Source organism: Chlorocebus sabaeus, chromosome 20, assembly GCF_047675955.1.
Source record: "Chlorocebus sabaeus isolate Y175 chromosome 20, mChlSab1.0.hap1, whole genome shotgun sequence".
NCBI classification, from domain to species: domain Eukaryota; kingdom Metazoa; phylum Chordata; class Mammalia; order Primates; family Cercopithecidae; genus Chlorocebus; species Chlorocebus sabaeus.
In genome coordinates, this window is record NC_132923.1 from 15504449 (window position 1) to 15517509 (window position 13061).

General features: G+C 43.3%; 2 pseudogenes; both read left to right on the forward strand.

Moving 5' to 3' along the window:
* Positions 1–4078: 4078 nt before the first annotated feature.
* On the forward strand, positions 4079–7234 carry LOC140709332 (endogenous retrovirus group K member 25 Env polyprotein-like; annotated as a pseudogene).
* LOC140709282 (endogenous retrovirus group K member 7 Env polyprotein-like) lies at positions 6931–11802 on the forward strand (annotated as a pseudogene).
* The last annotated feature ends 1259 nt before the right edge of the window (positions 11803–13061 follow it).

Below are 13061 nucleotides of genomic sequence, written 5' to 3' on the forward strand. Positions count from 1 at the left end.
CACATACACGGCCAAAGGTCCAAAGGTCGCAGGGACCTCTGCCTAAGAAAGCTAGGTATTGTCCAAGGTTTCTCCCCATGTGATAGACTGAAAACATGCTGCTAAAAGATTTATGGAAATGTTTGCATATGCATCTCAAGGCACAGCATTTTCCTTTAAACTTATTCATGTCACAGAGGTTTTTGTTCATATGTCTTACTGCCGATTTCCTCTTTTTCTTTGATCCTATTGTCCTGCCACTCCCTTGTCTGTAAGATGGTAAAGATAATTATCAATAAATACTAAGGGAACTCAGAGACCGGGCCGGCGTGGGTCCTCTGTAAGCTGAGCGCCGGTCCCCTGGGCCCCGCTTTTCTCTATACTTTGTCTCTGTGTCTTATTTCTTTTCTCAAGTCTCTCATTCCACCTTACGAGAAACACCCACAGGTGTGGAGGGGCAGGCCACCCCTTCATCTGGTGCCCAACGTGGAAGCTTTTCTCTAAGGTGAAGGTACGCTGGAGCGTGGTCATTGAGGACAAGTCGACGAGAGACTCCCGAGTACGTCTACAGTCAGCCTTGCGGTAAGCTTGTGCGCTCGGAAGAACCTAGGGTAACAATGGGGCAAACTAAGAGTAAATATGCCTCTTATCGCAGCTTTATTAAAATTCTCTTAAAGAGGGGGAGTGAAAGTCTCTACCAAAAATCTAATTACGCTATTTCAAACAATAGAGCAGTTTTGTCCATGGTTTCCAGAACAGAGAACTTTAGATCTAAAAGACTGGGAAAAAATTGGCAAAGAATTAAAACAAGCAAGTAGGGAAGGTAAAATCATTCTGCTTACAGTATGGAATGATTGGGTCATTATTAAAGTAGCTTTAGAACTATTTCAAACAGAAGAAGACAGCGTTCCAATTTCTGATGTCCCTAAAAGCTGTGCAGTAGATTGTGGAAAAGAGTCAGGGATAGAATCCCGGAAAGGAAAGGAAAGTTCACACTGTGAATGTGTATCAGAGCCGGTAATGGCTCAGTCAATGCAAAATGTTGACAATAATCAATTACAGGAGGTAATATATCCTGAAACGTTAAAATTAGAGGAAAAAGATCCAGAATTAGCAGAGCCATCAGAGTCTAAACCACGATGGCCAACTCCTCTTCCAGCAGCTCAGATGCCTGTAACTTTACAACCTCAAATGCAGGTTAAACAAGTACTAACTCCAAAAGAAGATCAAATAGGAAAAGATAGAGTCTCTGTCATGGCAATGCCATCCAAATACAGTGTCCACAATATCAGCCAGTAGAAAATAAGACCCAGCTCCCAGTAGCCTATCAATACTGGCCGCCAGCTGAACTTGCAGTATCGGCAGCCCCCAGAAAATCTGTATGGACAGCCAGGAACATTTCCAGCACCACAGGGCAGGGTGCCATATCCTCAGCTGCCCACCATGAGACTTAATCCTACAGCACCGCCTAGTACACAGGTTAGTGCGTTACATAAAATTATTGATGAGGCAAGAAAACAAGGAGATTTGGCAATTCCCAGTAATATTAGAAGCAAGACCACCTGGAGAAGGGGCCCAAGAGGGAGAGCTTCCCGTAGCTGAAGCCAGATATAAATCTTTTTATATAAAAATGCTAAAAGAAATGAAAGAGGGAGTAAAACAGTATGGACCCAACTCTCCTTACATGAGAATATTATTAGATTCCATTGCTCATGGACATAGACTCATTCCTTATGATTGGGAGATTCTGGCAAAATCCTCACTCTCACCCTCTCAATTTTTACAATTTAAGACTTGGTGGATTGATGGGGCACAAGTACAGGTCCGAAAAAATAGGACTGCCAATCCTCCAATTGACATAGATGCAGATCAACTATTAGGAATAGGTCAAAATTGGAGCACTGTTGACCAACAAGTAATAATGCCAAATGAGGCCATTGAGCAAATCAGGGCTATCTGCCTTAGGGCCTGGGAGAAAAATCCAAGACCCAGGAACCACCTGCCCCTCCTTTAATACAATAAGACAAGGGTCTAAAGAGCACTACCCTGATTTTGTAGCAAGACTTCAAGATAATGCTCAAAAGTCAATTAACGATGAAAATGCCCGTAAGGTCATAGTGGAGTTGATGGCGTATGAAAACGCCAATCCTGATTGTCAATCAGCCATTAAGCCATTAAAAGTAAGGGTTCCCGCAGGATCAGATGTAATCTCAGAGTATGTTAAAGCCTGCGATGGAATTGGAGGAGCTATGCATAAAGCTATGCTTATGGCTCAAGCAATCACAGGAGTAGCTTTAGGAGGACAGGTTAGAACATTTGGGGGAAGATGTTATAATTGTGGTCAAATTGGTCATCTAAAAAAGAATTGCCTAGTCTCAAATAAACAATGTAACTACTCAAGCTACTACAAGAACAGATAAAGAGCCACCTGGCCTATGTCCAAGATGTAAAAAGGGAAAACTTCGGGCTGATCAATGTCGTTCCAAATTTGATAAAAATGGGCAACCACTGTTGGGAAACGAGAGGAGGGGCCAGCCTCAGGCCCCGCAACAAACTGGGGCATTCCAAATTCAGCCCTTTGTTCCTCAGGGTTTTCAAGAACAACAACCCCCACTGCCACAAGTGTCTCAGGGAATAAGCCAATTATCACAATACAGCAATTATCCCCCGCCACAAGCGGCAGTGCAACAGTAGATTTATGCACCATACAAGCAGTCTCTCTGCTTCCAGGGGAGCCTCCTCGAAAAATCCCCACAGGGGTATATGGCCCATTGCCTGAGGGGACTGTAGGACTAATCTTAGGAAGATCAAGTTTAAATCTAAAAGGAGTTCAAATTCATACTGGTGTGGTTGATTCAGACTATAAAGGCGAAATTCAATTGGTTATTAGTTCCTCAATTCCTTGGAGTGCCAGTCCAGGAGACAGGATTGCTCAATTATTACTCCTACCTTATATTAAAGTTGGAAACAGTGAGATAAAAAGAACAGGAGGGTTCCGAAGCACTGATCCAACAGGAAAGGCTGCATATTGGGCAAGTCTGGTCTCTGAGAGCAGACCTGTGTGTAAGGCCATTATTCAAGGAAAACAGTTTGAAGGGTTGGTAGACATTGGAGCAGATATCTCTGTCATTGCTTTAAATCAGTGGCCCAAAAATTGGCCTAAACAAAAGGCTGTTACAAGACTTGTCGGTGTAGGCACAGCTTCTGAAGTGTATGAAAGTACAATGATTTTACATTGTTTAGGACCAGATAATCAAGAAAGTACTGTTCAGCCAATGATTACTTCAATTCCTGTTAATCTATGGGGTCGAGATTTATTACAGCAATGGGGTGCAGAAATCATTATGCCCGCTCCATTATACAGCCCCACGAGTCAAAAAATCATGACTAAGATGGGATATACACCAGGAAAAGGGTTAGGAAAAAATGAAAATGGCATTAAAGTCCCAATTGAGACTGAGAAAAATCAAGAAAGAAAAGGAATAGGGTATCCTTTTTAGGGGCGGCCACTGTAGCGCCTCCTAAACCCATTCCATTAACTTTGAAAACAGAAAAACCGGTATGGGTAAATCAGTGGCTGCTACCGAAGCAAAAACTGGAGGCTTTACATTTATTAGCAAAAGAACAATTAGAAAAGGGACACATTGAGCCTTCATTCTCACCCTGGAATTCTCCTGTATTTGTAATTCAGAAAAAATCAGGCAAATGGCATATGTTAATGGACTTAAGAGCCATAAATGCTGTAGTTCAACCCATGGGGCCTCTTCAACCCGGATTGCCCTCTCCGGCCATGATCCCAAAAGACTGGCCTTTAATTATAATTGATCTTAAGGACTGCTTTTTTACCATTCCTCTGGCAGAGCAAGATTGTGAAAAATTTGCCTTTACTATACCAGCCATAAATAATAAAAAACCAGCCACCAGGTTTCAGTGGAAAGTACTTCCCATGTTAAAAAACATTTATTATCTTGTTTTGCTGTAATGGAAGTTCCAGAAAAAATTAAAACTGACAATGGACCGACCAGGTTATTGTAGTAAAGCTTTCCAAAAATTCTTAAATCAGTGGAATATTACACTTACAACAGGAATTCCTTATAATTCCCAAGGACAGGCCATAGTTGAAAGAACTAATAGAATACTCAAAACTCAGTTAGTTAAACAAAAAAAAGGGGGAGACAGTAAGGAGTGTACCACTCCTCAGATGCAGCTTAATCTAGCACTCTATACTTTAAATTTTTTAAACATTTATAGAAATCAGACTACTACTTCTGCAGAACAACATCTTACTGATAAAAAGAACAGTCCACATGAAGGAAAACTGATTTGGTGTTAAGACAACAAAAATAAGACATGGGAAATAGGGAAGGTGATAACCTGGGGAAGAGGTTTTTTGCTTGTGTTTCACCAGGAGAAAATCAGCTTCCTGTTTGGATACCCACTAAACATTTGAAGTTCTACAATGAACCCATCGGAGATGCAAAGAAAAGCGCCTCCACGGAGACGGAAACACCACAATCGAGCACCATTGACTCGCATGATGAACCAAGTGATGATATCAGAAGAACAGATGAAGTCACCACGCACCAAGAAGGCGGAGCTGCTGACCTGGGCACAGTTAAAGAAGCTGACACCTTTAGCTGGAAAAAGCCTAGCTAGCACAAAGGTGACACAAACCCCAGAAAAAATGCTGCTTACAGCTTTTATGATTGTATCAATGGTGGTAAGTCTCCCCATGCCTGCAGGAGCAGCTGCAGCTAATTATACCTACTGGGCCTATGTGCCTTTCCCGCCCTTAATTCGGGCAGTTACATAGATGGATAATCCTATTGAAGTATATGTTAATAATAGTGTGTGGGTACCTGGTCCCACAGATGATCGTTGCCCTGCCAAACCGGAGGAAGAAGGAATGATGATAAATATTTCCATTGGGTATCGTTATCCTCCTATTTGCCTAGGGAGAGCACCAGGATGTTTAATGCCTGCTATTCAAAATTGGTTGGTAGAAGTACCTACTGTCAGTCCCGCCAGTAGATTTACTTATCACATGGTAAGCGGAATGTCACTCAAACCACAGGTAAACTATTTACAAGACTTTTCTTATCAAAAATCATTAAAATTTAGGCCAAAAGGGAAACCTTGCCCCAAGGAGATTTCCAGAGAATCAAAAGATTTAGTTTGGGAAGAATGTGTGGCCGATAGTGCGGTAATATTACAAAACAATACATTTGGAACTGTTATAGATTGGGCACCTAGAGGTCAATTCTACCACAATTGCACAGGACAAACTCAATTCTGTCCCACTGCACTAGTGAGTCCAACTGTTGATAGTGACTTAACAGAAAATTTAGACAAACAGAAGCAAAAAAATTACAGTCTTTCTACCCTTGGATATGGGGAGAAAAGGGAATCTCTACTCCAAGACCAAAAATGGTAAGTCCTGTTTTTGGTCCTGAACATCCAGAATTATGGAGACTTACTGTGGCTTCATACCGCCTTAGAATTTGGTCTGGAAATCAAACTAGAGAAACAAGAGATTATAAGCCATTTTACTCTATCAACCTAAATTCCAGTCTAACAGTTCCTTTACAAAGTTGTGTAAAGCCCCCTTATATGTTAGTCATAGGAAATATAGTTATTAAACCAGACTCCCAAACTATAACTTGTGAAAGTTGCAGATATTTTACTTGCATTGATTCGACTTTTAATTGGCAGCACCGTATTCTGCTGGTGAGAGCAAGAGAAGGCGTGTGGATCCCTGTGTCCATGGACCGACCGTGGGAGGCCTCACCATCCATCCATATTTTGACTGAAGTATTAAAAGGCGTTTTAAATAGATCCAAAAGATTCATTTTTACTTTAATTGCAGTGATTATGGGATTAATTGCAGTCACAGCTACAGCCACTGTGGCAGGAGTTGCATTGCACTCTTCTGTTCAGACAGTAAGCTTTGTTGACAATTGGCAAAAGAATTCCACAAGGTTGTGGAATTCACAATCTGGCATTGATCAAAAATTGGCAAATCAAATTAATGATCTTAGACAAACTGTCATTTGGATGGGAGATAGACTCATGAGCTTGGAACATCATTTCCAGTTACAGTGTGACTGGAATATGTCAGATTTTTGTATTACACCCCAAGTTTATAATGAGCCTAAACATCACTGGGACATGGTTAGACGCCATCTACAGAGAAGAGAAGATAGTCTTACTTTAGACATTTCTAAATTAAAAGAACAAATTTTTGAAGCCTCTCAAAGTCACTTAAATCTTGTGCCTAGAGCTGAGGCGTTAGATCAAGTGGCAAAAAATCTTTATGGATTAAACCCCACGACTTGGATTAAGTCTATTGGAAACTCTACTGCAGTAAATTTTGGAATTATGTGTCTCTGTTTAATCGGCTTGTTTTTAGTGTGCCGGACCAGTCGAAGAATCCTGCGTCAGAATCGAGAGAACGAACAAGCCTTCATCGCCATGGCACATTTATATAGAGGAAAAGGGAGGGAGAACGTTGCGGGAAGTCAGGGACTTTGAATGCAGGGACTGGCTGAAGCCACGGCAGAAAAACATAAAATGTGAAGATTTCATGGACATTTATTAGTTCTCCAAAGTTAACACCTTTATAATTTCGTATGTCTGTTTTTACTTTAATCTCTTAAATTCCATCATCTTCTTTGTAAACTGAGGAGGGTATATGTCACTTCAGGACCCTGTGATGATTGCCTTAAACTGCACAAAATGTTTGTGGAGCATGTGTGTTTGAACAATATGAAATCTGGGCATCTCAAAGAAAGAATAAGATAACAGCAATGTTCAGGGAACAAGGGAGGCAACCTTGAACTGGCCGCCGGTGAGCCGGACGGAACAGAGCCATATTTCTTCTCTTTTCTTATGCAAATAGGAGAAATATCGCTGAATTCTTTTTCTCAGCAAGGAACATCCCTGAGAAAGAGAATGCGCTCTGAGGGTAGGCCTATAAACGACCCCCTTGGAGGCGTGCCGCCTTTTACGGTTGAAGCCGAAGGGATGAAATAAGCCCCGGCCTCCTGTAGCGCTCCCAGGCTTATTAGGACGAGGAAATTCCTACCTAATAAATTTTGGTCAGACAGGTTGTCTGCTCTCAAACCCTGTTTCCTGGTAAGATGTTATCAATGACAATGCGTGCCCAAAATTTCATTTTTAATTTTAATTTTAACGCCATCCTGTGATCTCGTCCTGCCTCCACTTGCCTTGTAATTACTTTGTGAAGTATGTAATCTCGGTGTCATGATGACAATGGTGGTTTTGTTGAAAAGAAAAGGGGGAAATGTGGGGAAAAGAAAGAGAGATCAGCCTGTTACTGTGTCTATATAGAAAGAAGTAGACATAAGAGACTCCATTTTGTTCTGTATTTGAGATGCTGTTAATCTGTGACCCTACCCCCAACCTTGTCCTTGCAAGAGACTTGTGCTGCGGTAACTCAAGGTTGAATGGATTTTGGGCTGTGCAGGATGTGCTTTGTTAAACAAATGTCTGAAGGCAGCTTGCTGGTTAAAAGTCATCACCATTCTCTTAATTTCAACTACCCAGGGACACATACACGGCCAAAGGTCGCAGGGACCTCTGCCTAAGAAAGCTAGGTATTGTCCAAGGTTTCTCCCCATGTGATAGACTGAAAACATGCTGCTAAAAGATTTATGGAAATGTTTGCATATGCATCTCAAGGCACAGCATTTTCCTTTCAACTTATTCATGTCACAGAGGTTTTTGTTCATATGTCTTACTGTCGATTTCCTCTTTTTCTTTGATCCTATTGTCCTGCCACTCCCTTGTCTGTAAGATGGTAAAGATAATTATCAATAAATACTAAGGGAACTGAGAGACCGGGGCCGGCGTGGGTCCTCTGTAAGCTGAGCGCCGGTCCCCTGGGCCCCGCTTTTCTCTATACTTTGTCTCTGTGTCTTATTTCTTTTCTCAAGTCTCTCATTCCACCTTACGAGAAACACCCACAGGTGTGGAGGGGCAGGCCACCCCTTCACAGTTACATGGATGGATAATCCTACTGAAGTATATGTTAATCATAGTGTGTGGGTACCTGGTCCCACAGATGATTGTTGCCCTGCCAAACCACAGGAAGAAGGAATGATGATAAATATTTCCACTGGGTACCGTTATCCTCCTATTTGCCTAGGGAGAGCACCAGGATGTTTTTTGCCTGCAATCCAAAATTGGTTGGTAGAAGTACCTACTGTCAGTCCCACCAGTAGATTTACTTATCACATGGTAAGTGGAATGTCACTCAAACCACAGGTATATACTATTTACAAGACTTTTCCTATCAAAGATCATTAAAATTTAGGCCAAAAGGGAAACCTTGTCTCAAGAAAATTCCCAAAGAATCAAGAGACACAGAAGTTTTAGTTTGGGAAGAACATGTGGCCGATAGTGCGGTGATATTACAAAACAATCAATTTGGAACTGTTATAGATTGGGCCCCTCAAGGTCAATTCCACCACATTGCACAGGACAAACTCAATCGTGTTCCAGTGCACAAGTGAATCCAGCTGTTGATAGTGACTTAACAGAAAGTTTAGACGAACATAAGCACGAAAAATTACAGTCTTTCTACTCTTGGGAATGGGGAGAAAAAGTAATACCTACTCCAAGACCAAAAATAGTAAGTCCTGTTTCTGGTCCTGAACATCCAGAATTATGGAAGCTTACTGTGGGTTCATACCACCTTAGAATTTGGTCTGGAAATCAAACTAGAGAAACAAGAGATCATAAGCCATTTTATGCTGTCAACCTAAATTCCAGTCTAACAGTTCCTTTACAAAGTTGTGTAAAGTCCCCTTATATGATAGTTGTAGGAAATACAGTCATTAAACCAGATTCCCAGACTATAACCTGTGAAAGTTGCAGATATTTTACTTGCATTGATTCGACTTTTAATTGGCAACACCCTCTTCTGCTAGTGAGAGCAAGAGAAGGCGTGTGGATCCCTGTGTCCATGGACCAACCATGGGAGGCCTCGCCATCCATCCATATTTTGACTGAAGTATTAACAGGCTTTTAAAATAGATCCAAAAGATTCATTTTTACTTTAATTGCAGTGGTTATGGGATTAATTGCAGTCACAGCTACAGCCGCTGTGGCAGGAGTTGCATTGCACTCTTCTGTTCAGACAGTAAGCTTTGTTGATGATTGGCAAAAGAATTCTACAAGATTGTGGAATTCACAATCTGGCATTGATCAAAAATTGGCAAATCAAATTAATGATCTTAGACAAACTCATTTGGATGGGAGATAGACTCATGAGCTTGGAACATCATTTCCAGTTACAGTGTGACTGGAATATGTCAGATTTTTTTATTACACCCCAAGTTTATAATGAGTCTGAACATCACTGGAACATGGTTAGATGCCATCTACAGGGAAGAGAAGATAATCTCACTATAGACATTTCTAAATTAAAAGAAAAAATATTTGAAGTCTCTCAAGCTCCACTTGTCCATTGTGCCTGGAGCTGAGGCATTAGATTAAGTCTACTGGGGGCTCCACTGCAGTAAATTTCGGAATTAGGTTTCTCTGTTTAATCCGCTTGTTTTTAGTGTGCCGGACCAGTCAAAGAATCCTCTATCAAAAGCGAGAGAACGAACAAGCCTTCATTGCCATGGCACATTTACATAAAAAGAAAGGGAGAGATGTTGCAGGAAGTCAGGGACCCCAAATGGAGGGACCGGCTGAAGCCATGGCAGAAGAACATAAATTGTGAGGATTTCATGGACATGTATTAGTTCCCCAAATTAATACTTTTATAATTTCTTACGCCTGTCTTTACCGCAATCTCTGAACATAAACTGTGAAGATTTCATGGACACTTATCACTTCCCCAATCAATACCCTTGTGTTTTCCTATGCCTGTCTTTACTTTAATCTCTTAATCCTGTCATCTTCTTTGTAAGCTGAGGATATATGTTGCCTCAGGACCCTGTGATGATTGAGTTAACTGCACAAAGTGTTTGTAGAGCATGTGTGTTTGAACAATATGAAATCTGGGCATCTTGAAAAAAGAACAGGATAACAGCGATGTTCAGGGAACAAGGGAGGTAACCTTGAACTGACTGCCGGTGAGCCGGACGGAATAGAGCCATATTTCTCTTCTTTCTTTGGCAAATAGGAGAAATATTGCTGAATTCTTTTTCTCAGCAAGGAACATCCCTGAGAAAGAGAATGCACCCTGAGGGTAGGTCTATAGACGGCCCCCTGGGGGTGGCCACCTTTTACGGTTGAAGCCGAAGGGATGAAATAAGCCCCGGTCTCCTGTAGCGCTCCCAGGCTTATTAGGATGAGGAAATTCCCACCTAATAAATTTTGGTCAGACAGGTTGCCTGCTCTCAAACCCTGTTTCCTGATAAGATGTTATCAATGTCAATGCGTGCCCAAAACTTCATTAGCAACTTTAATTTTGCCCCATCCTGTGGTCCTGTGATCTCGCCTTGCCTCCACTTGCTTTGTGATATTTTATTATCTTGTGAAGTATGTGATCTCTGTGTTGGTACCAGAAACTGAGGCAATTGCAGGAGTTGCTGATGACCTCGAAAATCTTAACCCTGTCACTTGGGTTAAGACCATTGGAAGTACCATTGTAAAATTTCATATTGATCCTTGTGTGCCTGTTCTGTCTGTTGTTAGTCCGCAGGTATACCCAGCAGTTCTAGAGAGACGGCGACCATCAAGAATGAGCCATGAACGATGGCAGCTTTGTTGAAAAGGGGGAAATGTGGGGAAAAGAGAGATCAGACTGTTACTGTGTCTATGTAGAAAGTAGACATGAGACTCCATTTTGTTCTATATGAAGAAAAATTATACTGCCTTGAGATGCCGTTAATCTATAACCCTACCCCCAACCCTGTCCTTGCAGAGACGAATGCTGTGTTTACTCAAGGTTTAATGGATTTAGGGCTGTGCAGGATGTGCTTTTTAAACAAGTGCCTTTGATGTGCCATGCACATCAAAGCACAGCACTTTTCCTTAAACTTATTCATATGTCTTTCTGCTGACTTCCCTACTATGACCCTATTTTCCTGCCACTTACCCTTTTCCGAGATGGTAAAGATAATGATCAATAAATACTGAGGGAACTCAGAGACTTGCTGGCGCCAGTCCTCTGTATGCTGAGCGCCTGTCTGCTGGGCCCACTTTTTCTTTCTCTATACTTTGTCTCTGTGTCTGATTTATTTTCTCAAGTCTCTCATTCCACCTGACAAGAAATGCCTACAGGTGTGGATAGGCAGGCCACCCCTTCATTCAAGTAAGTGCATTAACAATATACTTCTCAGTTGCATCCTTGGAATCCATGGGAAGCCCGGGAGAGCCCATCAAGTGCTACAGGATTAAGCCCAAACAGAACAGGACCAGGCATGGCTTCCTCACTAGGAGCCAGGCCAAAGTCACCTCCTTCGGTCCCAATGGAGGCTAGAACTTGGTTCACCTGCAACAGGAGGACCCGGCCCAGAAGGCATCGACTTCATCTTCATGGTGCCTTCAGATACAAAATCATCTAGGATTTCTTTTCTCTTTGATCTACTTCCAACTCTCCCTTTGTATTTATTTATTTGAGGGGGAGTCTTGCTGTGTTGCCCAGGCTAAAGCATAGTGGGGCAATCTCAGCTCACCACAACCTCTACCTCCTAGGTTCTAGGAATTCTGCCTCAGCCTCCTGAGTAGCTGGGATTACAGGAGCTCCTCTTGTAGCCACACCCGGCTACTTGTATTTTTAGCAGAGATGGGTTTCACTATCTTGGCCAGGCTGGTCTCAAACAGGGTGACCTGTGATCCACCCACCTCCGCCTCCCAAAGTGCTGGGATTGCAGGCATGAGCCACCACGCCTGGCCCTCCCTTTCTATTCAAGACCTTTTGGGATCCCTCATGCGCAGGACCTAAGGGGGTGGTGCCCTTCCCTACTGGTCCCTCCCTGCCTAGTGTCTTCGAAGCCCTAACTCACCCGAACGTTACTGCCCCCTGATGACAGCCAGAGAACCAAAGAGGGCGACGGGTACGGTGGGAACCACAGGGTCACCGCGGACCGGCGCCTCACGGGCTTCTAGCAACTTGAGTAAATACCCCCTGAAGCTTCTCTTCAAGTCACAGGGAAGAGGAAGGTGGCTGCCGACCCTGCGGCAGAAGCCACGTGGACAGAAGCTGGCCCTGCTCCTGGTCCTTGAAGACAGGTTTGGCCAGGCTGATTTTGACGGGTAGGCCCAAAGAAAAGACAAGGGCAGACCAAACTCTGACCCCAAGATTAAGGGCTTTCAAACATCTGATCGTTTTCAGGTTGGTCAGTAGAATCGATTCCACCTTCATCAGGAGATTCCTTTGCCAAAATTCAGAGACCTGGGGTTCCTGCTGCTTGCCCCACAGAAAGCCAATCACTGAGACGATTATTGCCAAGGAAGAGGCTTTAGTAGGGTGCTGCAGCAGAGGAGATGAGAACTCAGTCTCAAATCCATCTCCCTGACCAACCAATACCAGAGGCTTAGATGGCCGGGAAGAAAGGTAACAATGTGTAAGAAAACAGGAACTTGGCCAGGCACCGTGGCTCACGCCTGTAATCCCAGCACTTGGCCAGGCGCAGTGGCTCATGCCTGTAATCCCAACACTTTGCAAGGCCAAGACGGGCAGATCACGAGGTCAGGAGATCGAGACCATCCTGGCTAACATGGTGAAACCCCGTCTCTACCAAAAATACAAAAAGAAAGTAGCCGGGCATGGTGGCAGGTGCCTGTAGTCCCAGCTACTCGGGAGGCTGAGGCAGAATTGCTTGAACCCGGGAGGCGGAGCTTGCAGTGAGCTGAGATCACGCTACTGCACTCCAGCCTGCGAGACAGAGCGAGATACCAGTCTCAAAAAAAAAAAAAAAAAAGCCGGGCGCGGTGGCTCAAGCCTGTAATCCCAGCACTTTGGGAGGCCGAGTCGGGCGGATCACGAGGTCAGGAGATCGAGACCATCCTGGCTAACACGGTGAAACCCCGTCTCTACTAAAAAATACAAAAAACTAGCCGGGCGAGGTGGCGGGCGCCTGTAGTCCCAGCTACTCGGGAGG